This window comes from Rhineura floridana, chromosome 11, assembly GCF_030035675.1.
Source record: "Rhineura floridana isolate rRhiFlo1 chromosome 11, rRhiFlo1.hap2, whole genome shotgun sequence".
NCBI classification, from domain to species: domain Eukaryota; kingdom Metazoa; phylum Chordata; class Lepidosauria; order Squamata; family Rhineuridae; genus Rhineura; species Rhineura floridana.
The window spans coordinates 33,321,291-33,348,366 of record NC_084490.1 but is presented as its reverse complement, the minus strand read 5'-3'; the positions used below and the strand labels follow the sequence as shown (position 1 = coordinate 33,348,366).

Genomic DNA, 27,076 nt, shown 5'->3' with positions numbered 1-27,076 from the left:
ATTCCTAAGGCAAGTCTATGATGCCATGGTGGGGCTCTCACGACCCCACCATAGGTTTCGGGTTACAGCAACATTGCGCACTGACCTTGTGGTGTGGTCCTCCTTTTTACAGGATTTCAATGGGATATCCTTTTGGAGGCAGGACCAACTTTTAGAGGCAGAATTACAGGTACAGTCTGACGCATCTGGGGGTTATGGTTTTGGTGTAGTCTTCGGGTCTTCCTGGTGTAAGGGACAATGGCCACAGACATGGGTGCAAGAAGGTTTAGACAAGGATCTGACCTTTCTGGCTTTTTTCCCAATACTCGTGGCTGTCTATCTGTGGGCCTCGGAGCTCAGGAACTCCACGGCCACTTTTGATGTGATAACATGGCTACAGTCCAGATTATCAATTCCTTTACATCCAGGAATGCCAGGGTTATGGGTTTCATCCGTTCCTTTGTTCTCCAATGCCTGCGCTTTAATTTTCTGTTTCGGGCACGGCATGTTCCTGGCATTAATAACGATGTTGCTGATGCTCTGTCACGGAATCAGATGGATCGTTTCTGTCAGTTGGCACCCTGGGCCAGGGCTCAGCCAGAAGCCATGCCCCCTGCAATTTGGGAGATTGGAGAGCAGAGTCAGAAAGGGCCATAAGCCTTTCCATTGCCCCCAGCACGCTCGCCAGTTACCAGAGGGCAGGTAGGGTGATGCAAGAATTCTGGGCCACCAAGGGCTATGCTCCGGAGTGGCCTATTCCGGTAAGTCACATCATGGAATTCCTGGTGGACGGCAGGAGACGCGGCATGTCAGTCAAGGTAAGCTGGCGGGGCTTTCCTATTTAGCGAAGGCTGGTGGCTTTTCGGATCATGCTGGGGACTTTAGGGTCTGCCGCATGTTGACAGGGTGGGCTCGGGAACAACCCGTCCCACCAGATTCCCACCTCCCTATCTCGCCAGACATGTTGCTGGGTATGGTTGAGCAATGGGAAGTAATTTGCTCATCCAGCTATGAAACTAAGCTATTTCACGCAGTGGCCCTTACACTGTTTTTTGGAGCTTTCAGGATTGGAGAGGTAGTGGCCTGCTCTAAGCGACATCTATCTGGGCGTGCCCTCCAGTTTACAGATATCTCCATAGAAGGAGGTTGCGCCTGTATAGTCCTGAGAAGGTCCAAAACAGACCAGAGGTGTAAAGGAAGGCGCATGCGTTTGGCCGCAGCTTCAGTGCCTAATCTCTGCCCTGTACGGGCTTTGCAAGCATTTTTAAGAGACAGGGGGTCTGCTGAGGGATATTTATTCACCCACGCAAACCAGGAACTCCTCTCCGTTTACCAGTTTTGGGCTTTAACAAAAAGGGCTTTACAGGGGATTGTCCACGACCCTGCACATTTTGGCACCCATTCCTTTAGAATTGGAGCTGCTTCTACAGCAGCAGGTTTGGGTTTTCCACAGTCACTGGTGCAGGCTGTTGGGCGTAGGTCTTCTGATGCTTTTAAGGGCTATATTCGCCCCTTCTAGAAGGATGGGGAATGCGGAAGCTTAACATTTGCATTTATTTTGACAGGTTGCTGGTCGGGGATGGGGCAGACACGCATCCTTATTTGTGGCCACAGCATGGTGTTCTTGGCAGCTCGAAGGGCAGCGAACTTGAGCACGGCTCCCAGTTGGGCTTGAGTAGATGGGCAGCGGTACAGTGGCTTGGCCAGCAAGGAATGCATTGGGAGGGCCTCCTACCCGCTCTATTCCAGCAACACGCGACACGGACAACTCCACAGGTATTGGTCATCCAACTTGGTGGGAATGAACTTGGCTTGATGCAGGGCAAGGCCCTCATCATTCAATCATGTGCTGATATGCAGCTTATCAGGGAACGGTGGCCTGGCGTACGTCTGATATGGTCAGACATGCTCCCGCGGAGGGAGAGGGATGGGGTATGGGATCCACAGGCTATAGACCGAGCACGGAAGATGGTCAACCGACGGATTCGGTTGGCCCTTCTTCAATATGGTGGGTTGACCATCCCACATCCATGCATTCAGCACTGGAAGGGTGAACTTTACAGGGCAGACGGTGTTCACCTGTCTGATGCTGGTAACGATTTCTTTCTTGGGGACCTACAGAGGTGTCTGCGAGAGATGCTTCTTTGCAGTGGGGTAAAGGGGGACTAAATAGAGATTTGTCCCCCTTTTGTGGCGGGAAGGTGCGGGAAGGGGAATAGTTAAGGACAGCTAGGTGGCCCCCTTAGGCACCTTCGATTTATATAACAGCACTGTGACAAGGATGGAGGTGTGTTTTTGGGTGTACATGCATGCAACCTTGTGACTTCTGCATGGCTGGAATATAGCTGACTGTAAAAATGAAAGTCTCATCTCTTGCTCTGTTCACTTTCACCTCTGGCCACTTCCAGTTTTCCTCTAGCCCTACCAGTCCCTGGTGTGTGGCTCCTGAATGGTTGCCTACAAGGTATGCTTCTCTCAACCTGAAATAGTTTCCCCACTCCTATGTATGTTTTTTAATTTGTCTTTTCAACAAAAATAACATGGCAAGTAACAAATATTTGTGCCATCATCCAGTCAGTGTTAAGCACTTTTAAGTTTCGTTGACTTCTGTGGGAGAATTAAGCATGTGTCTAAAACCTTTCCAAAACTGAATACTACGTTTGGCATTTGAAAATGTGCCAAATGCTGAAATGATGGGGGGAGGGGAGAGAGAGAGAGAGAGAGAGAGAGAGAGGCTTCAGCAAGGAATGAATACTCACCACATTCCTCATGATGCCTCAAAGGTCTTTCTCCCAGTGGTGCCATCACTTCATTAAAAGAAAGATTTCAAAGATACAGTGTGCTTTGTTAAGAAAGTAAACATATCTACAGGAGGATAGCACTAGTTCTCACCATTCTTCAGATTAATGGTCGACAATTGGTTTTCCTGATTTCCAGATACTGACAGAAATAATTTTTGGACATAAGAAAAAGAAAAAATAGCAGGAAAGAATATACAACAGCTAATAGGAATGAAGGTATTATTTTAAAAAATAATCTGATTTTCTCTCATCTGCTTTCTTTCTCACACCTGCAAACAGGGCGCCTAGCTTTGTGTTAATGAACTAAAATTTAATTAAAATCCTGAATTAATTGTACTTTCTTTTAAATAAACTGGGGGCGGGGGAGAGAGATGAAACAATAATATTCCAAAGAAGTGTTCAAGAACTCTGTCTTCAAAACAATAGGGAGGCGATAGGAGGGAGGAGACGGAAGGGTGGGTTTGATCATTTGCATACTTTTTGAGTTCAATGGGATTTTTTTCTATGCAGTCATGTTTGAAAATGGAAATGGACTGCCTTCAAGCCTATCCCCACCCATGGCGACCCCTTGAATAGGGTTTTCATGGTAAAAGGTATTCAGAGGTGGTTTCACCATTGCCTTCCTCTGAGGCTGAGAGGCAGTGACCGGCCCAAGGTCACCCAGTCAGCTTCATGGCTGTGTGGCGATTGGAACCCTGCTCTTCCAGGTCGTAGTCCAATACTGACCCAGGGAAGAGGCAGGGAGGAGGGGAGGAAAGGAGGAGGGGGAGGAGATTGGGTGGGTGGGCACTGAGCAGAAGGGAAGCCCCTTTCCTTTCCAAAAGGAAAACATTGTAAACAGTATCATTCTTTTTCAGGCTTTCCCCCACCTTTTTATTCTACCGCAGGCACATGTATCCCCTCTGGCTATAGTATACAGCCACTTTCGCGGCTCTATAATATGACACTATTTTCACTGGAATATATCTTGGCTAATATGTGAAACATACTAAGAAGGACACTTCACTTCACAATTAGAACATCTCTGTTATAATGTGGATATCAGCTTTTGCATTTTTGTTGAAGAGTGGTGTTTGTTTTTATCATAGTTATGCTGTAGTTTGTTTATTATTCAATCACCACTTCCCCCTCTTATTAACATGGTGGGTGAAGTTCTTACCTTACGTTCAGTAACATTTGGTAGAGGTCTTCAGCACTGAGAGAGATATGTGTAACATTGGGTTGTAGCCTCAGATGGCCTATATATTATATGCTGACCATTTCAAATATAGTTATGGAAAGTATGATGTTATATTTCAGTTTCCAGTATCAGTATCAGGCTTTGGCTGCTCCTCACCAACACCAAAACATTCCATGAACAGATAGGCGAGTATCCTAAGATACGTTTCTTTCTCCTCATCCTACAGTCATTGTGTATCTCAAAATGCCTCTCTTGATGGTCAGGAGAGCTATGGAACAATGTGAAATGGGGTACAGGGTGCTGCTGGGGCTGGAGTAGATAGGAAACATTCCTTCCATGATCTTTCTTGAGCTAATTTGTGGGAATCTAAGATTGACTTTGAGTGAATACCCTACTCTGCTACCATTCCTCCTCTCACAGTGTTCAGAAGGATCCCCTGACCCTCCTAGGATGCAGGTGTCCATAGACCAATAAAGGTCTCTTCCATGAAGTTCCTCAAATTAACCTGTTCTAGGATCCAAGTTGTAAAGTGTTGGTTGTTGGAAGAGACATTGATGACAGATGGGCACACATAGCATTCATCTTTCTACTTTGGCTGTGTGATATTTAGTTTCTAAGATGGTGAACAGAGAATTACCTACCTACCTACCTGTCTCTCCATCTCTCTATCTCTCTCTCTATGTTGTGTGTGTATGGGGAGAGAGCAGAGCCTGTTGGATCTGTTTTACTAAAATAATATCAGTGTTGTGGTAAACACTATACAAACTTTTTTTGCAGAAGCCAAGTCCTTGGGCTGGATTCAGACTTAAGATAGCTGCATTTACTTCTCATTGAATTTGTGGGACATATTAGGGATGACTAACGTTTCACACTGATTTCAGTGAGACCAAACCTTTGCTACCAGCTTATAATATAAAAATTATCTTTGCAGCTGTAATGGTTTAAATGACTATTAGACTATTGCTGCAGAGGTGGTGGTGTTTCTGCCAGACTGTACAGCCCTGTGAAAAGGGGGTGTTGCACTGGATTGTACTCTTGAGGTTATTTATTTTAAAAGTTAACCATTCTGTTAACTATTCCCTCTAAACTCTTCACATTAGTATTAATCATTTTATTTTGGATTCAAAAATTCCTACGATCACGTTCAAAGCTACACAGAAAAACAAAACAAAAACAAATATTGCGGCTTGGTAGTGTTTGGTATTAACCATTATTATTCAGCAGCTTGTTGACTGCAGTGACCCAGTAGAATCAAAGTGCCCATTCAGAAGTAGAGCAAATAAAAGTCGCAAGATCAGATGTTGTTGGAACCTTGCCATTGACCACGCTAGCTGGAGCTGATGGGACAACATCTGGAGGGCCACCATGCATTAGATGAATGAATATGGAAATGAGAAGTAATGCAGTTAGGGATGTGATATTGCAAATATGGGGCAATATTTAACCATTATTAGCCCCAGGAATCTCTCCATTAATGTCTATCTAAAGATTTTAATACATATTATTTATTTATTTAACAAAACTAAACTAATTTAACGCTTGAATGTAAAGACTCCCAAGCAGTATTTTAAACTGTTTTATTAAATTATCAGAACTAATGATATGTACGTATCCTTATATTTGAGGAGGAGAGGAGATACTGAACAACTGTAGTTCACAATGATATATTTTATCAGAGATTCGAGAATGGAGATAGCAATTCAGGTAACTGGAGGAAAGGTTTTAATAAGAACATGTCAGATAAACCAATGAAAGGCCATATGTCATCATGGCCAGACATTTTAATCAATGTTGAATCAATCAAGAGAAAAGTTTGACAAGATTCTGTACTTAAGGCACTTTTACCTTTCATTGTCCAATGCATTTTTTTGGAGATGTCAGCAAGACTACAGAGTTTGAACGTGTTTGGTGAACTTGTAATGACATACTGTTTTGAGCTAAGGTCAGTTCAATAAAAGAAAAGATTACAGTTTACAAATTACCAGTGGATCCAACAGTCCTCTCATGACCCGGGGCCCAATTTTACCCCTCCAACCCTCTCTATTCACATCTTGGGACTCTTCCCAAGCCATTCCTCCTGTCAGGTCAGACCTTCTGTCTCTAGGCCACACCCGTCAATGGTCCTGATTGCCAATGTCTTCAAATCCTTTCCCATGACTGGAATGTGTCCTTGATCTGTGATAAGGCCTTTTGCTTGCCTGGATAAAGGATGGAAAATTGTGAGTATGGAGGGCTGCATAAACCTTTGTATGGGTGGAATGTAGCCCACTGTAAAAGGTAAGAGTCACATATTAGACACCATCCAGCCTTTTGTCTCTGGTTCCTACCTACCACTGGAATGTGGTTCCCAGAAGACGGCACACTGGAAAACCCAATCCTTCAGCTGAAAATATTCCCATCCCCATTTTACCTTGAGGTTGGATGGATTGTTATCACTTAAGAGTACAAAGATGATGATGAATTAGTCCCTGGTTGTTGTTGTTATGTGCCTTCATGTCGATTGCGACTTATGTCGACCATATGAATCAGCAACCTCCATTGAGGCCTTTCTCTCCTTTTGACTAGAGGTATTGTCTTTTTGCATTCTTCCTTGATAATGTCTCTGACTTCACTCCATAGTTCTTCTTCTTCTCTGTCAACTAAGTTTAAAGCCTCAAATCTGTTTCTTACAGTAGGGCCCCATTCATACGGCAGGTTAGGTCCCAGACCCAACCGAAAAGCAAAAACCACTGAAAAGCAGATGAGCTGTAGTGCGGGGGTCTGGAACCTAACCCGCTGATCGTGCCGGAGGAGAAGATCAGCTGTAGAGCATCAGTTCGAGTGTGGGAGTCTGATCGCGCCAGAAGAGGAGTTCAGCTGTAATGCTCTACAGCTGATCTTCCCTTCCTCCAGCAAGATCAGCTGAAGCATGGGGAGATCCAGCCCCCCTCAAGCTGATCTCCCCACTGGCACCGTATTAGCGGTACTCCGAAAAGCAGGGCACCGAGAAACGGGGCCCTACTGTATTTGATCTTTATATTCTTCTGGTTTGTTACTTAAATTGTATTTTGGCATTATGATTGTTTTCTTTTTCTTTTTCTTTTTTAGTTTAGATACCAAAAATAGTAAGATAGATATAGTCCATCTTTAAGAGAATGGAAAAGCAATATATTGCACAGTAAACCATGATTATTACTATTAATATAAAATCATTAATATTATTGCTCTTACTATTACCATTATTGATACTTAACTTTTGGGACATGGGCAGGAAACAAAGTTAACTAATAATAATGGTGATAGTAAGAGCAATAATATTGCACAGGAACCCTGGGTGGCAAAGTAGAAACTCCTAATAAAAAGCCTTGAAAGGGGAATGTTATATTTTAAAAAGTTTCATTGGAATAGCAGAATAAGTTTAAACAGTATTGAAATCTGACAAGTCAATATCAGTTTCTAGAAATAAGCTGTTAGAAGTTGTAGAATAAATTTGAATAAAAAAGAATTGGACTACATTAATTATAATTAGATGATGTAGTAACATAACTACTTTGTGTTTCTTTTCATTTGTTTAAATTACTATTAGATTATGTAAATGTAACTATGATTTGTTTTCAATCCCTCTGTATTTGATCTGAGGTGGTTTTTGTTCTAATCTATTTCATTAATAAAACTTTTACAAACTGGTTTAACCAGAACACATGGTGAAATGAACCTGTTTACAAAGAAATAATGTAAGATATCAACTCAGCTAGTGCAATGCTATGCAGGTTTTCCTTGAAACGAGTCACACTATCTTCAATTATGCATGATGAATTAGTCCTTTAAGGATTTATATCCATATAAACATTCAGAGGGTTCTGCACATGATCAGTTTTCCCTAAGTAGATTGATATAGCTGCCTGTGCAAAGTGTACGTGTTAGTTTATTTTAAATTACAGACATTTCATTACATTTTCAGTCAGTTATGGTGAATTAACATCATCATAGACAAACATTCTGATCACAGAAGCTTTCCCAACTGGGGGAAAATATCATTGTGTCTTAACAAATGCTCACATTTACCTACAAACGATGTAAACCAGGTTAAACATTAGATCACCCCGGAAATCATTTCTGGTACTCATCCTCATCAAGGAATGGCAAAAGTAAGAAAGGATTGATCATGGTGCTCTTTTGACAGGTCCTGGGTCCCTGCTTACATGGGAACCCATGTGTCTTTTCTTGGGGGGGGGGTAGGCCTGACTATCTTGGGATTGTTTGATGTCAATGGGACTTATATCTAACTAACTGTGCATGGAATTGTATCTCAGGGTCAACATTTTCTGAGATTTCAGACTGGTTTCCCATAATCTTGCAAATGACTGAAGAAGTCAAACAGATGCCAATTTTCTGCATTTTGAACAGAAAGAGAGAAAGGGATAGAAGGAAAGAGTGAATGAAAGAGAACGGCATGAACTTTGTATGAATTATGATAATTAATTCAACTTACAATACAAATTATCTGTTTAGGACACTGGCATCAGAGATATTGAAATAAAGAACCAGTCTACTACTATGGAGTTTACACTGACCGGTCTCACTAGCTCTGCAGAATTAGAGACACTTCTCTTTGGGGTATTTGCATTCATCTATGCTACTGCTTTAGCTAGTAACCTCCTCCTCATCTTTACCATATGCACTTCCAGGAAACTCCACACTCCCATGTACTTCCTGCTCATCAATTTGTCCTTAGTGAATGTGTTTTCCATCTCAGTTACAACTCCAAAATTGCTCCAGACTCTTTGGACCCAGAGAAAGACCATCTCTTTTTATGGTTGCATTACACAGGCATTTTTATTCATATGGTGTTTGGGAACAGAGCTTTTTATCCTCTCATTTATGGCTTTTGACCGTTATGCTGCTATTTGCCATCCTTTGCAGTACACAGTCATCATGAGGAAGGAAGTGTGTGTTGGCATAGCCAGTGGACTGTGGCTTGCTGGGATGGTCAATTCTGCTGTTCATGCTGGACTTATGTTGAAGCTTTCCTTCTGCAATTCTAACATAGTTGAACATTTCTACTGTGATTTTCGCCCACTTTTAAAGCTCTCATGCTCTGACACCAACCTGAATGAGATGATGATTTTTGTGGCAGATGTGATTTATGGGATGTGTAGCTGTGGGTTGACGTTAACATCTTACTGCTTCATCCTGAGAGCTATCTTCAGAATCCGTTCCACTGAAGGGAAGAAGAAAGCTTTCTCCACATGTTCCTCCCATCTCATTGTAGTCAGTTTTTTCTTCTCTTCAGTCATTTACACATATATAAGGCCCAGCTCAGACAAATCTGTAGACAAAGACAAATTTGTTTCTCTCCTTTATTCAGTGGTACCCCCAGTTGTTAATCCACTCATATATTCTCTGAGAAACAAAGATGTAAAAGAGGCACTTAAGACAATTACTAGAAGATGCAGACTGCTCCAAAGACCTGAAGTTTGATCTTCAAAGGTCTTTTATATCAATGCTGCTGCTGCTCTGTTGCTGCTGCTGCTGTTAAGGAGAGGAGCTGAACAAGAGAAAAGTTGGCCGAAGTAAACTGTTGGATTATTCATGTGCACCAAAGTATGCTCCATATGATTGGAAATCATGGAACATAAAATGCAGGCTTCCTTTAATCTGTATGCATAATAGCATTTCAATGAAAATACATCCAAGTGGATCCTAAAACCTTCCTCTTCATTACTGGCTTGTATTTTGAAGCGAAAACCATGTGGCTCAATAGACACACGAGTTCTTCAAAAGTAATGTTGTGGTTGCCACAAAGAGGTGTTTCCTGCATGTATCCTATGTCTAAGGCCCCTGACTAGGTTTATCATGTTCTTTCCCAAGCCTGGGGCCTATACATGCTCTGAGGCATGATTGAAGCCATCATATTTCCAACCACATTCTTTCCTGTCTTCTACCCTGACTCCACATCATGTTGTAAAGAAATCTTGCTGCTCTTAGGAAGTAGACGGCGCAGAAGCCTGAGTGACTGTATGACAGGGAAGCAAGTGCAGACAGTTTCATTTATAAGCTGTCATTTGTCTTGAGATGTGACTGATCATGACCTCTTTATTTATTCACCCTCTTGTCATGGTCACAAAAATGTGTAGAGCTCCCAAAAGCCAGATTCTGATAACTGCTCCTATTAAACTTCCACATTGTCTTTTCTTGTACTCCATGTTGAAAATGCAACCTTGATACATGTCAGGGGTCACCGATGTTGCAGCTGAAGGCACACATGCACCTGCAGAGGCCTTCTTTGCAACCACAGAGTCCCCTCCCCCTGCTGAACTTAGGCTTCAAAGAAGCATTCTCTCATATCCAATAAAAGAGTGCATTGTGTGCTTGATTGCAGTGTGTGTGTGTGGTGCATATGACAGTTTCTCCAGTTTGCAAATATGTCCATGGACCCAAAAACATGGCTACCTCCTACTGCATGCAGAGGGAGAGCAGGCCCACGCCATTCATTTAAAGCACACGACTTCTCTCAAAAATCATGGGACCTAGTTTGTTCAGAGTGCTGGGAATTTGTAGTTCTGTGAAGGGAAAATCATAGTTCCCAAGGTTCTTTGGGGGAAGCCTTGGGCTTTAAATGTGTTAGATGTGCTTTAAATGCATAGCGTGGATCAGACCACAGAGGAGGAAAAAGGGATGGAGACAAACATTGGCGGAACGGAGATAGATGAATCAACTAAATATGTATCTATCTTAGGGTTGCCAGGTCGGAGCCATCCAAAAACCTGAGAAAATGGGGGTGGGCCCTAGTGACGTCACGGGGCGGGCCCTAGTGACGCCACGGGGCGGGCCCTAGTGACGCCACGGGGCGGGCCCTAGTGACGCCACGGGGCAGGCCCTAGTGACGCCACGGGGCGGGCCCTAGTGACGCCACGGGGCGGGCCCTAGTGACGCCACGGGGCGGGCCCTAGTGACGCCACGGGGCGGGCCCTAGTGACGCCACGGGGCGGGCCCTAGTGACGCCACGGGGCGGGCCCTAGTGACGCCACGGGGCGGGCCCTAGTGACGCCACGGGGCGGGCCCTAGTGACATCATTAAACATGATACATTGTATCAACCACAGTTGCTTGGAGCATATCATTCAAAAAATAATTCTCTGATTGGAGATTAAAATAGAAATCTTACCTAAAATAGGGTGTTCCTAGGTCCATCTGAAGTGACAAGGTCATTCTTTCTCACAAGCTTAGGGTGGTGCAAAATGGAAATGGACTGCCTTCAAGTTGATCCCAGATAAGGTCTTCATGGTAAGCACTATTCAGACAGAGATGGTTTACTATTGCCTTCCTCTGAGTCTGAGAGGGAGTGACTCTGGCCCAAGGTCACCCAGTGAGCTTCATGGCTGTGTGGGGATTCAAACCCTAGTCTGCCAGGTCACAGTTCAACACCTTTAGGGAACATTTAATCTAGCTTACTTGCTTCTGGCAAGAAGGGTTTTCGTGCTCTCAGGCCAGGCCATTATTGGAAGAAAGGAGCTTAGTGTTGCAGAGATGTTAGATGGGAGCACAGATGGATGCCCCTGAAGGCAGCAACTGTAAACATGCTTATTAAGGAACTAAGCCCCATAGAACTCAATCGGACTTACTTCTGAGTAGATATGGTTGCAGCCATGTTAAGGACAAGGGAGGGCATTCTAGGCAAGCAGTTGGCAACTGCCTGTCAGCATTGTGCTGTTGCTAAGACTTGACTGGGGATCATCCACAAAGTTATCCATAAGGCACTGCAACTTTATGTGTCAGCTGGCTACTGCAGTGGGTGTCCCCTAATATTATGGCCATACAAGCAGGGTGAGTGTAGGCAGCAATTGCCTTTCTACTTTATGAGGCCTTATATAGGACCGACAGGCAGCAGGAGAGAGGGGAGGACTAGAAAAAGAAAAAGAACACAAATAAAAATAAAGGAAGAGAGCGCCTCCTCCTAAGCAATAAGCATGTGCACTGTACAGAGCGCCTGCCTCCGTTTCCCCCCAAAGCCACCCCACCCAGCCTCGACGCCAGGGCCTTCTGGGCCAGGCAACCTTGGTGATCTCTGGGCCGCTTCAGCCCTGGCATCTCTCTGCCCTCCCCGCCCTGAGAAAAATCAACTCATTTGAAATGTGGTGTTGGAGGAGAGCTTTGCGGATACCATGGTCTGCAAAACAGACAAATAATTGGGTGTCAGAACAAATTAAACCAGAACTATCACTAGAAGCTAAAATGATGAAACTGAGGTTATCATACTTTGGACACATAATGAGAAGACAGGATTCACTGGAAAAGATAATAATGCTGGGAAAAACAGAAGGAAGTAGAAAAAGAGGAAGGCCAAAGAAGAGATGGATTGATTCCATAAAGGAAGCCACAGACCTGGACTTACAAGATCTGAACAGGGTGGTTCATGACAGATGCTACTGATTCGTAGGGTCGCCATAAGTCGCAGTCGACTTGGAGGCACCTAACAACAACAAATAGCTCCCAAATAGTTCCCAAATATGTCCCTTGCTTCTGATTGCATGGGACAAGAGAGTATGTGACCTATAGCTGTTCATTCACACAATATGCCACCATGGTTTAGCATTACTTCTGAACATAACTACTCTGTCTTCAATAGCAGCCAAACAAATTACTTCAAATGCCCATAAGCAAATCAGGATGTGCCAACCAGAAGTATACAGCCTCTGAATGTAGATTCCATTTAGCTATCATGTGCTTGATACACATAATCCTTCATAGATGCATCTTTTTTTTTTAAACCATCCAAATTAGTGGTCATCCAGCCCTGAATTCCTTAACTTGATTGTATGTTGTACAAAAAGACACTTTATTTTCTTTCTACTTCTAACCAGAGATGTAGTCATCCAGGGTTGGAGGGGGGTCATAGACCCCTTACTTTTTTGGGACCAGAGTCCCAGCCAGATTCCTATATATGTGTCAATCAGCATGAAAGGGGGGCACATTACCCACTGAGTTGAGTCATTGTCCTTTTATGATGATTGGAGCCAACAGAGTGAAATAAAGTGAGCCAGGCCCTGAGAAGACTCTTCTCAATGGCTAACATGCAGCCCCCCTTATTAGCTCCAAGTGACATCTATTGTAGTGAAGTGCGGACTTGGAGATGACAAGGAGAACAAGGAAGATGAGAGAAGGTGGAAAGTGGGCATAGCTGTGAGAGGGCATGGAGTCACTATTATGAAGAGACCCTGCACTTTTGAATTTGCCACTATTTGCGGTTGCTAGGAGTCCTTCCGTGTACTTATGTAAATGAATATTTACATACTGCAGCTGGGAATAAACTACACAGTATATTCTGACTTGTTTCAAATTTTAGAGGCCTAGGTTTAAATCCCATTCTCAATTGTCTGGTTTAATCACTACTTAATTTTACTTTTTAAGCAATGCAGTGCAGTGTAAGCTCATCTTTTTCACTTTTAACTATGAGTACCCGAAACTCAAAAAAAGCCAAGATTCTTCTACTTTTGACCAGCAATCTTCCCACAGTGTGTGCCCCTGTGTGTGTAGAGGGAGCATGTGTGCAGCTAGAGGAGTTCCCCCCTTACTTTTACTGTAGCTGATCACCCAGCATAACAAGCAAAGTAATTTTAAATAGAAAAGTGGCATGTCCTACTAGGTAATCAATCAGTTGGAAGTAATCATCCAACATACCTTTGGTATGTTTCTCCTCTACCTGCACTTCATCTGGTTGAGATGGCAGTCCTGGCGATTTTAAAGTTTGTAAGACCCATAGCATTTGAAGCGGGAATTCCACACTTTGCATTGTTTATACTCACTCCCCCATTAAAAGATGCATGCTGAGGCAGAGAGATGAGGGCTTTTCTATGGCTACCCAGTGAATTTAAGGCTCAGTGGAGATTTATACTAGGGCATGGATTACAGCCTGGGCTCAGGTGAGTCACAGCAGCAGCACTACCACCATCTATATACCTGGTATATGGTGTAGAACCCAGGTTTTCCAGAGATACATCACGTGTTGATTTAACACAGAAGGTAAATGTCTGAAGAGGGCTAACATCAGGCAGGTATCCACTAGGGAATCTAAGGAATCAAAAAGCAGCTACTCATCAATCAAGAGGACTGAGAACCTTGACTTTAATCAAATAGCTTTTCAACATTTTCTGACCATCTGGAAGACATTAACTACTTAAAGAAAAAAGCTGAAACTCAAACATAGCTGAGCAGTATCATGCTCACCCTCTTGAGTTTGCCTGGTTCAAATAAGCATCTCCTGCAGAAATGAAGCTGCTTCAGACATAATTATAAGTATGAAAGAGACCATCTCACAAATTAAAATTAGACTGAAAGACATCAGTTAACAGAATCTAGTTGCAGTCTAGCCTAGTCTGTTTTTTTCATGGTATTCCTTTCAAATTCCTTTTAGCTCCTCCTGGTAGCATGGTGGCAGCAGGGCTGCAAAAAGGAATGAAGCAGCCAAATTGTCTAAATGTGCATCTTGCTGATTCATTGTAAGCCATAAGCTGACTTAGCATTATGTGCAGACAGAGCCTAGGTCTATAGCAGTTATTTGTGTGGTCACCTCTTCTCTTGATATGTTATTGTTCCAATAAATACGGGTATTTATTCATACTCTACACATTCTCCTGGATGCATTACAGGGAGAAAACTTAAATAGGAATACACACTGCAGCAGCTGGTGTTATGCTGCACCATACCTTGATGGGACTGGAATGTGACAGGGTGCAGTGAGGTCAGGGTTGCATGGCCACACCATCAGAGCCACTCAGAAACTCCTGCCAGTGCACCCACACAGCTGCCCTGCAAGTAAGGTGGGTGTCTCTGCCGCACCACAAACTCCACTGACACACACACACACTCTCCCCCTCTCCCCCTCCCACCTCTCCCCCTCCCCCCTCCCCCCCTCGCTCCCTCTCTCCCCCCTCCCCCCTCTCTCTCCCCCCTCTCTCTGCCCCCCTTCTCTCTCTCTCTCTCTCTCCCCCCTCTCTCCCCCCCTCTCTCCCCCCCCTCTCTCTCTCTCTCCCCCCTCTCTCCCCCCCTCTCTCCCTCTCTCCCCCCTCTCTCCCCCCCTCTCTCCCCCCCTCTCAATTCATTTGTTCAAATGGCTATTGGTAACAGAACTTCAGATTCTCATATGTATGGCTTTTGACCGCTATGCTGCTATCTGACAACCTTTATGGTATACAAACATCATGAGGAAGGAAGTATATGTTAGCATAGGCACTGGAGTGTGGGTCATAGCGATGGTCAATTCTGCAGTTCATGCTGGACTTTTGCTGCAGCTCTGGGCTGGTTAACACTGAGTTTTAGTGTGAGTCTGGTGCTACTTGCATCGTCATTAAATTTTCATGGTTGGCATGCAATCAGCAGCTATCACACAGTTTCCCCGCATCAAACCAATCAAATTATAATCCAAAAAAGGAAGGAAATCCATCTCCAGTTTGTATCTCTAGGGCTTGCAGACACTTTACTCCGATGAGGGTTGCCAGGTTCATGACCTGAGACTGATCCTGTATCTTTAGAAGAAGGGAAAGTCAGTCAAGTGCAGGTGTTCTTGCAACACTGTAATGGGAAAATCCACAAGGTGGAATTCTCCCTTCTACCTGCACAACTTTTAAACATACAGAAGACCTCCAACATTTATATACCACTTTATTGTAAAAAATCTCAAGGCAGTTTACAAAAGGAATTAAAACAATAAAAGTATTGGCAAAAATAGTTAAAAACGGGTATTTATAGACATTCCAAATAATAAAACCAGCGATGAGTTAAAACCATAATAAAACATAATAAAAAGCATAAGAGCTTTTACATGCCTGGGTAGGCTTGCCTAAAAAATAATAATGTTTTTAGTAGGTGTTGAAAAGAGTACAATGAAGACACCTGAGTAATGTTAATAGGCAGGGAGTTCCATTGCGTAGGTCTTGCCACAGTAAAGAACTGATTTCTTATAAGAGCACAACATGTGCTATGTGACATGGGTAATACGGAAAGCACACCTTGAACTTGGCTTGGTAGCAAATCGGCAACCAGTGCAGATTTCAGAGCAGAGATATTATGGGCTGAAAGGGTTTCACTCATGTCAGCAATCGTGCCACAACATTCTGCGCTAACTGCAGCCCCCGGGTCAGATTGTGCTGCATGGGGATTTTTGTGACCTCGGCTGACTGACTGCCAGGATTTTTTTAATTTTGGTTTTTGGTTAGGAATCCTGACTGGTTGTGGGATCACCACCACCTCAGTTCTACCCATTTGGCATCCTTCTTCTTTTATATCCTCAAAACAAATAGAATTAATACAATGAACTCTGTGTACATTGGATGTAATATTATACATGTAATATTAAAAGAAAGATCCCTGGATGACAATCACCTTTAAAATATTTTTCCTTCCGGTAAAGGCTAAATGCATAAGGGCAGGAAGTGACCACTCCTGCTAGCCATGATCCTCAAGCCATGTGTCCCAACAACACTGCCCTCTGTGCTTGAACATTCAGCACAATATCTAGAAAGGAAAGCAGGACATGCGTAGAGCTTTATGTGTATAGGCTCTCCATTCCAGACATTGCACCAAAAGAGTGGCAGCATGGCACACAACATCAGGACCAGAAGCAGATTTCTCTTACCCCTCCATGTGCTTCGTTTGTATGTAGGTTAATACACACCAAAGGTGGGGAACATTTTTCAGCCCATGGGCCACATTCCCTTCTAGGCAACCTTCTGGGTGTCAATTTTCAGGGCTGGTCAGGGCCAAATGGTTAATGTGAATGTTAGCTTTGTGAAGTAGACTAGTTTCTATACACTCACCCATCTCTCTAGCCCAGTCTTTCCCAACCAGTGTGCCTCCAGATGTTGTTGGACCACAACTCCCATCTTTCCTGACCATTGGCAATGCTGGCTGAGGCTGATGGGAGTTGTGGTCCAACAACATTTGCGGGCACACTGGTGGGGAAAGGCTGCTCTATACCCTCCCTCCAGACAAGCAAGAAGTAGTGTTAGAGTTCAAGGACATGTTCAAGCCAGGCAAAAATACTCAAGGGGGCTTGTAAAGCTGAGGTTGGGGGTGATTGTACAGTATATGTGGCCTGGGGAGAGATCCAAATGAGGCCTTGGAGGGCCAATTTTTCCTCTGGGACTGAGGTTCCTCATCCCTGACATATAGGAAACTGTCTTATACCAGGCAAAATCATTTCTTCATCTAGCCCAGTATTCTCTACACTGGCTGGTAATGGGTTTCTAGAAGAGGCCTCTCCGATTATCTCCTGTGTGTGCTGGCAAGCTGCAATCCATGCTTCCACACTGGACGTAGGCTCTCCATGCTGAGTTCTCATCCAAACCATCCCCTGCACCATCCTACAGTTATTTACATCAGGGTGTTCCCACTTGGTCTTGTCGTTGTCTACAAATTGACTATACCTGTGGTCAGCTGCTCATGAGAAAGAGTCTACATGTGTTGATTTCAAAAATCACCCTGATAAAAGTGATTTGCTCATGTTCCGATTTGCTCCTATGTTCTTGTGACGTCCTTTCCCAGCACCACCTGTAAAACTCTCACTTGTGGCTACCAGCAGACAGGAAAGTCAGGTTTTATTCTTACCCTTTACAGCACTTGCACAGATCTCAACAGGCCACACTACCTGACACTCTGTAACCCTTTTAGCCAATAGACTGTGCCTTGTCCCTGCCTGGCTATTCCGATACCTTGTGTCACTGGGTATAGGTAATTTCTCAACCCCCCTGCAGCCCCTTGACTCTGAAGCATACAGCCCTGGGTTTCTCTGTGGTACTGGATACAATTTCCTCCGATCCGCCGCTGCCACCATTTGATACAACTGTTCAGCCTTGGTTACTTGCTATCCCCCCTGGTTTGTGTTTCCCAGCTGAAGGAATCAGGCTTTTATTTAACCAAGAAATATTTATTAAGTATTAGAAATAACAAGATTACTTAAGACTTTGATTACAAGCGTATGGTTTCATCTATATTCTGTTATGTACTTGACTTCTTACTAATTGCCTCAGAACTCCGACTCACTATCAACAACAACAACCTCCAAACACCACCAAAACAACCCACCTTCCACCTATCACACGACCTCCCAGATTCAACTGTCATCCTTCCATTTACACTCTCAGCCATTCAAACGTTCAGCCTTCTACTGCTCATGTACTCCCCCTCCTCTTTCACTCCACTTACCATATATCTTCTATATAACCAGCACTTACCATATTTACAATATAAGCAGGAACATCACAGTTCTCTCCATGCAGTTTTGACCATGTGCAGCTTTCTCCCCAATGATGAGCTCTCCATATCACTCTGCTATTCACCATAGCAACTGCTGACAACTAGAAATGGGATCAAGTGGATGTGTCAATTGTGAAGGATACCTGAGTTAGGGAAGTTAAGCAGAGTGTAGAGAGAGGGATAGAGCTAGGATAATGAAGTTGATGGGTCAGCTTGGAGGTAGGAGGTAAGAAAGAGTAAAGGAACAGAATGGCGGTGGTGGGGATGCTACGAGTTTGAAGGAGAGCTTCTGCATGCTGGCACTTTGGGGCTGGGAAATGAGTGAGCTTGAGGGAAGGCAGGAGAAGACAGAAAGCAGAGTGCTAGCAAAGGGAGAAAGATTGGGAATCTGAAGTACAGTTTTTATGTGACAACATTTAAGAGTTTGCAGTACAATCCTAGCCATGTCTACTCACTAGCTTTGGTTTCCTGGCTCCTGTTGCCTTCCCTCAAGCAGACACTTCATCATCTCTGAGTCCACAAGGGATGACACACCCAAGCTCCATTTCAGACATGTAGTTTTTCTTCTTCTATTTCTTTTTTCTCTAGCTCTTTTACTCACCTCCTCTTTCACACAATGCACAAGCTAGCTCCAGAATTCTAGTGGAATGTAGTGGAAGTTTAGCGCTAATTTCCATGATAAAGGATACCAGAAATAATCAGTTAGCAAGGCTGGGAACCTGGAAGATTGCAGGAATAATCTGCAGCTGCTGACATGACAGGCATCCCAACATGCAGTTTGTTCTTGCCCTATAGTCATGCGGGGGGGGGTTGCCTGACAAACATTGTACTGGTATTCCAGCATCAGTGCAGATAGCGGCAGCATTTCCCACACACACCCCTGTTTTGATACAACTACAGTAAAACAATTTAGAAAGTCAGATCCTAAAGGGAGAGGGCTTGCATGCTGATGGGATGAGTTCTTAGACCTCCTACACAGTGGGGAACAGTGTGCATGGGTGAAGGATGAAAACAAGCCATGTGAAAGACAGTTGTGTAAAATGCTGGTATATCAGCTGAAAAAGCTGATATTTCTTCACAGGTACTGCAGTGTGAATGGGATTTAGAAATTAGGACAACAGCACTACCTTTTTCATCCATTAAACTAATGCAATCAGCCCCATGGGTGAAAGTAGCCTAGAAGAGAGACATGGGATTGGATACACCAGTCCCTGCCCAATATAGCAGTAAAGACCACGAGTAGGGAAATGTGGCTCTGTAAATTTCAGTTTCTCAGTTCTCCACATGTCCGTATCTTTCACAATTTTTTTAAAGAACATCCGCATGAAATTTTATCCACATTTTAGTGTGAATTTCTCCCAGTGTAGACAATTTTGTATGCATTTTGCCTAATATACTCATGTTTTACTGAGCATTCCCCCAACTTCATATGCATCCCCCTCAATAAAGAGCTGAGTACCATAGGTTCAAGGGTACAATATTTCTGTATGCTATTTTCACATCTCTGCAATTTTATGCACACTTTACCCTAGTATATGCATTTTTGCACACACTACCTTGCGGAGGAACTGCACTGCAAAATTCAGAGAAGTGTGACTTTTGAAGGATGGCTGTGTTTCAGTTCACATATTGCTTTGGAAAGTGTGAATGAGGTAGGTCCAGCTTTAAATGTGAACGGAATTGAACTTTCCCCCATCCTTAATCATGGGGCTGTTTTTGTATACATGTTTAGGTTTGAGGGCTTTTTAAGATTCTGGTGCTCCTGGTTGTATTATTGCTTCCCTCAAAATCCCAATGTGGAGCAAGCCAGTCTGCAGGTTTCTTCATACCCTTGTCAGCTGGGTTATTCAATACACATGGATGGTCATGCTTTGGAGACATAAATCCTCAAAATATAAACAGCATAATATGTATGTGCATATGTCTAAACCTTACAGTCTTCCCAAATCCTTGTATTCTTTTTTTCTTTGGGGGGGGATATGAGATCATGCATATGCAAGTAAAGCTATATGCACATATGACTCCATCATATGAAGTGTCCACAAAGTGGGACTTTAGCACAGCAGCAACCCCACTCTGCTTATGGAACAGTTAGTGTGTGAACCAGCCTTTAGACATTTCTGGCTCTAAAGCAATGCATGCACGTTTCTCCCTCTTCCATATCAAACTTGGTGACTCTAAAAATGTTGCTCATGGAGATGGATGGAACTTTCCTGGGGCTCATGTTTACAATAGAATTCATCAGCTTCAAACTTAAATTTCATATGAATCTCTCTCAATATAGAGCTGACTATTAACTGGCTCTTCGAAAGGACATAGGAAGAGCCCTGTTTGTTCATATGGAGAATATGTCAAATTCAGCATTCAATTTCTGGTTTGGCATTCAACAGCCAGTAAGTCAACAAATAAGAGAGAAGGCAACAATTCTCCCCAATTATTCATTTCCAGCACTGGATGTTTAACTGTATGGTTATTCTGAACATGGAGTTTAAATTAGGTATCCTAGTTTCTAATTAATAGACCTAGGACTTATCCTCCATTCATCTACCAATAGTGAATAAGGGTGTGCATTGATTCTGTGTGCAGTCTGGACAACAAGGTAAATGAGGGCGATTTGGAGTTAGATTGTGGGCTTAACAAATTATCTGCATAAAGTTAACAGCAAGACCATTTCCTTACCCATCTTCTTTTCTGAGAAACAAAAGCAATCTGACTGGGGAAACACCCAGACCTCAAGACTGCTGGGGGGGAGGGGGGGGATGGTGTGTGTGCATTGTTGTGTGAAACAGCATACACTACGTTGGAGTTAAGTTGAGCAAGAAACTTCTTCAGAGCATGTTAAGAGTCATGTTAAGGCCAGAGGCTTAAGAGTAAATACATGTAGAGATTCTTCAGTCACCCCCCTTCTGGTACATCTCTCTCCATAGATAAACACAAAAGACAGCCTCTCAGCTCAGAGGCATAATTCAGAAGAAAACAACACATAGACTCTGTTAGAACTTTCCCAGTCGCTATCAGATGGCTACCATAGCAACGGCCCTGGCCGTCCGTTCCCAGACAGGGCATAGACATAACTCCCCCTTAACCACAGTTACGTCTTCACACTTGCAGGCTTCATGGAAAACTACTAGAGACAGTAATTCCTACTGGTCACCAGCCGAACAGGGGGAGGGTTTTTTTTTTTTAGATTCCCATTAAAATCAAAGGGAACAAAGCAGAGCTTCAGATTTAACATATCAGATTTGGCCCCAAATAGCAAATAGAATCAGAACAACTGTTTTGGATCCAAAAGAGATTGAGCTGCCTCCAAACACTATAAATACATATACATGATGCATCTTGTGGCCACTGCATACCCCTAATGAATATGGCTGATAAGGTCTCTCTACCTCTCTTGTTTCTATATTTTCCTCACGGGTTGTTTCCTAGGGAATAAGTTGTCCCAAAATATGGAGAAAGGTAATAAGACTATTGTGACTGAATTCATCCTTCTTGGATGTCAGACCGTTCGCTCTGTTGAGATTCTGATCTTCATCACCTTCTTCTTTGTGTATGCATTGACCATTATGGGTAATGTCACACTAATTACACTGGTACTTACCAATCACCATCTTCAATAGCCCATGTATTTTTTCTTGAGTAATCTCTCATTCCTGGAGCTCATGATCACTTCAACCGTGATGCCTAAGATGATAATAAATATAATCACAGGAAAGAAGACCATCTCTTTTGTGGGCTGTCTTACTCAGTCATTCTTCTATTTCCTTATGGGCTCAACTGAATTCTTCATCCTGGCTGTAATGTCCTTTGACCGTTACGTTGCAATATGCTACCCCCTGCGCTATGCATCCATTATGAACAGCAAAGCCTGTTTCCAGCTCCTTCTGGGGTCATGGGTTGGTGGTTTCTTGATTATTCTAGTTCCCAGCATTGTGACAGCTGGTCTACCATTCTGTGGCCCAAACATTGTCAACCACTTCTTCTGTGACAGTGCCCCCTTACTCAAGCTTGTCTGTGGTGACACATCATTGGCTGAAAGGGTTGATTTGGGGACTTCTTCCATATTGCTTCTGGGTTCACTTCTCGTAACAGTTGTGTCATACATTTACATTATTATTGCTGTCCTGAAGATACCATCAGCACAAGGGCGACAAAAGGCCTTCTCAACCTGTGTGTTTCTCATATCACTGTGGTAACATTGTACTATGGGAGCTCTATCTTCATTTATGTCCATCCCACTAAAGGGAACATTCTGGATTTCAACAAAATAGGCACTGTACTGAACACAATGGTGACACCCATGCTAAATCCTTTTATATACAGTCTGAGAAATGAGAAAGTGAAGGATTCCCTTAGAGTTATCTTCAATCAAAGAAAACTAATTCTTAAGAAATGAACTGAATATGCAGCAAAATCCAGCAAAGGGATTTTAAGATCCGGTAGCTTCAGTGGGAGAGAGTCAGCATAGACTAGTGTGTTGGACTTAGATTATGGAGACCAGGTTCAAATCTTCACCTAGCTAGGTAGCTCACTATATGATCTTGGATCATTTAATTCCTGCCAGCCTTACCTACCTCCAAAGGTTGTTGTGAAAGGTAAATGTGGCCATCCATGTATGTGTACCTTCTAACCTCTAGAATGCCCTGGGAGATGACTGAAAGTGGCTTTTCAAAATGTAATAAATAAATAGGTGTTCTTAAGCCAACTTAAAAAAGTGGTTTATTTGACTGGATAATGTCCTTTGTAATTTGAAGGGTTTTTGGGGTTCTATTAAGATACAAAGTGCTATTAACTAGAGTTATATGCACATTCTTCATTGGAGTACTAATTCTAATTATTTGGAAAATGAACAAAAGTCTTAAAGTATCATCATCTATACTAAGAGTAAATTCAATTCTCTGAGTGATATTGCTTTTGGAGTCAAAGTGTCATCAACCATGAAGGTTTCAGCAGACTTGGAGGAACCCCAATATTTGCAGAAGTGCCAAAAAAGAGTAAAAAAGAAAAATAGAACCCAATGGGATCAAAACATTCTCAGCTGGGATGGAATGTTGATGTCTGCTAGGAGGAGAGAGGAAAATTGAAAACCAAGAGGAAGTAGGATGGCTTATTGTCTGGAACACTGAAGACACACATTCTCCATTACAACATTTTGTGGATGGCCCTTTGTTATTATACAGCCATGAGAGTGGCTTTGTACTATAGCCAGCATGGATTTTTCACATTCTGCCATGTTAAACTGAAAACACCACCCATGACATTCTGCTGCTTCCCATAAGCTCATTTCAAACAAAACTCTTACAAAATGTATAGTCCTGAACTCAGAATCACTTGCTTAACAACCTCTAAGTTTTCATGAAGATGCACAAAACATTCAGAGAAAATCCAGAGTTCAAAGTGTAAAACATGGGGGGGGGGATCCAGATCCCTGCTCGACTTTTTTGTCAGTGGTTTCATAATTATTGAAATTAATTAAAAATCAGCTGTGTTCAGAGAGTACCTGTTCCTATTACTGACCTTGCCCCATACTCTGACCATCATTGTCTGCAGTTTAAAAGTTTTTTAAAAAAAGAATGGCTGATTTTTTTATTTAAGAAAATTAATATTGGGGTGTATGATAGAGCAGGCATACTCAGTAAGAACCAGCTGCCAGTGTTCTAAAAGTCAGACTGTTTAGCTTGGCTAATCAGGGTGACACACCCATGCTAGACATTTATTCTACTTCTACATTTATTCTAAACAGTCATGGCTTCCCCCAAATAATCCTGGGAAGTGTAGTTTGTGAAGGCTGCTGAGAGTTGTTAGGAAGCATAGTTTGTTAGAAAGCTGCTGAGAGTAGTTATTTCCTTGACAGAGCTCCAGTGACCAGAGTGATTTAACAGTCAGCCCCTCTTCCCAGAGAGTTCTGTTAACTGCAGCTCTGTGGGGGGAATAGGGCATCTCCTAGCAACTCTCAGCACCCTTCCCAAATGACACTTCCCAAGATTCCTTCATGGAAGACATGACTGTCTAAAGTGAAATAAAAGTCTGGTATGGACGTGGCCAGAGACAGCTTTGGTTTAAACTGGGTGGGAGATTACATGTATCTGCTACTGAATAAAAAGGTGGGAGAAGACCCCCAAAATAATGATACTGTTAACAATGCTTTCCTTTTGGAAAGGAAAGGTGTTTTCCCTCTGCCCAGTGCCCACCTACCCAAACTCCTCCCCTATTCCTCTCCCTCCCCTCTCCACCTTCCACTCTCCACCACTGCCCTGCCCCTCTCCCAGGTCAGTTTCACCTATCCCAAGCATGACTGCACAGGGATAAATCCCAATGAACTTGATAAGTATGCAAATGAGTGAACCTGCCCCTCCCCCTCAGCCCTCCTTCCCTTTCCCCTCACCTCCCCCTTCTTCTCCCCTCCCACCCATCCGCTCCCCTTGTCCTCCACCCTCCTTCCATTCCCCTCTATCCCTCTCCCTCCACCTCTTCACTCTCCCCTCTCCCCTCCTCTCCCTCTCCCCTGCCCATCTGCTTCTTTTCTCTTCCCTCTTCCTCCTCCATTCCTCAGTCCAGCCCTCCCTCCCTCCCTCCTTATTACTTTTCCTGCTCCCCCATGGTCATTTTTGCCCATCCTCAGCATGATTGCACAGAAGTAAATCCCACTGAACTCAATAAGCATGCAAATAATGAAATCTATGTTTGCCCTTTCCATCCCCCCTTCCCCTACCCATTCCCTTCCTCCTCTTCCTTCCTCCTCCTCTACCAACTTCTCCCCTCCCTCTTCTCCCTTGTGGTCAATTTTACCTATTCTAAGCATGATTGCACCAAATTCTTCCAAGGTACTCAGGAAGTGGATAGGACTGCAAAAGACCAACCCAAATTGTGTTTGCATCTTGAGAAATTTGTAGCGCAGTACAATATCTCAGAGAGGTATTCTGCTTCCCTGGTGCATGTCATGGCCCCATCAGAGGACTCATCAGACGAAGATGACTCGGGAGTAACAGCAGCAGACCCAGAAGCAGCAGACCCAGAAGGAGAAATGGAGGAAACTCCTGAGAACCCAGCTCCTTCTCCCCCTCAGCTGCAGAGCACCCCAGACACAGCTGAAGCCCTTCAGTCAGACGCAGACAGTGAACAGGATACTCCCCCCTCACCTGCAGAACGTAGACAACTGAAGGTCAGGCAGAAGAGGGGCAGGCCTGTCCACTTAAGGCCAAAACGCTGAGGGCTCACACCTGCTGACAAACCTGCTCCTTAAAAGTCAAACCTTGGATTCAGCTTGTTGCTGACTACAACAGCAGGCGTGGCTTCGTGTGTCTCTAGTTTCCCTGAATCTTATCTTGGACTGAATCCTTGGCAAATGAACCCAGACCTCTACTGACCTCACTTCTGGCTAGGCACGTAAGCTGAGGAAGGGCCTTGCCTTTATCATGCTTCATCCTCGTTAGCCTGGCAGATTTACGACCAGACTACCAGCTAAGGACTTTCCCACCCTGATAACTACCCAGGAATTTCCAGCCCCCACCGGCACTACTGTCTCAGTGCAGAGCTGACAGTGCATTCACTATAGCTGCCCAAGTTCCCTGCTTTTAAAAGTTTGATAGCAATATCTATTGGTTACAGATATGTTCTTAAATCACAAGGGGTTTTTTTTGCCTCTTAGTGAATTACTATATTATTCTCCTATCTTGCAACATACAATTAAAAACACAACAATGAAATCATTTTTAATAATAGTAAAAAGCCACCATGTATATTATCAAAACACAGTAGCTAATGCCCTCTATGCATATGTAATCCATGTTGTTACCAGTATTGTTAAAAGAATGATAAGTATAGCATGCCTGTGCTTGCTGACATTGGGTGTGGCTATTACCCTCCCCCTCTCTTTCTAGAACCAGCTATTGGAGCATGCTCAGTAAGTAACCTTCAGGGTGGGCTGGCTTCTGTGAGAAGCTTCTAGCAGACGAGCCCAACTCAAGATGAGGGAGCTGCTCCAGAGGGGAGGGGATGGCCAGCAATTCTGTGTTCTTCACACACCTACTTTGATTGTTTTTAGGTATGTGTTGGGATCAAATTATTAATTAGGGGTAAAAGATTATTTGTGGAAATGGGTAGATATTGTTTTTGTGGGATTAATATAAAAGTGGGATTTACTATTAAAGTCATAATTTTATGATATTGTAAAATATGTATTTCCCCATATTTAAAGATAGAGTTAAATATTGTTAAGTATATACTTTAATTATGTATGGAAGGAGAAGCTTCTAGCAGACCAGCCCAACTCAAGAAGAGGAAGCTGCTCCCGAGGGGAGGGGAAGGCCAGCAATTTCTGTGCTATTCACAGGCCTGCTTTGATTGTTCTTAGGAGCCAAGCAGCAAGGAAAGAAGATGCTTGTTCCTGCAAAAGAAAATAGGAGCCAATCTAAAGGACTGTGAACTCATTGTTTTGTTTAGGGTTTTTTCTTTGCATCTTGTTAATTGTTGAAAAAAAGAGAGAAATTGTAATTTTTTTACTCCTATGAAGCAGTAGCAGCCAGATTGTTAGTAGCATTATTATTATTGATCTGATCTGATAATATATCAGAACTATTTTTCTTCAATACATATTTAAGTTTGATTCTTGGTATTTTTACTGCAACTATGGATGGGTATCACAGCGTCAGAAAAGACGGAACCTGCCCACATCTCCTAGTTAATGTAGGGATATTTGTGGGTTATATATGCCTAAAATTATGTTGCCTCAGTTTGGCTAAGTTATATCATTCTGACGACTGTATTGATTTAAAAAAAATGTATCACATAAAATATTAAATGTATTTATAAATCACTTTTCTGTCTGTAAAAGCAGATTAAACACTGCAGACAGCAAACAGCAATTAAAGTAGAAAAAAACAATT

At 43.1% G+C, this 27,076-nt stretch overlaps 1 pseudogene; it reads left to right on the top strand.

The window, feature by feature from the left end:
- Positions 1 to 21,640: 21,640 nt before the first annotated feature.
- On the top strand, positions 21,641 to 24,350 carry LOC133366214 (olfactory receptor 6M1-like; annotated as a pseudogene).
- The last annotated feature ends 2,726 nt before the right edge of the window (positions 24,351 to 27,076 follow it).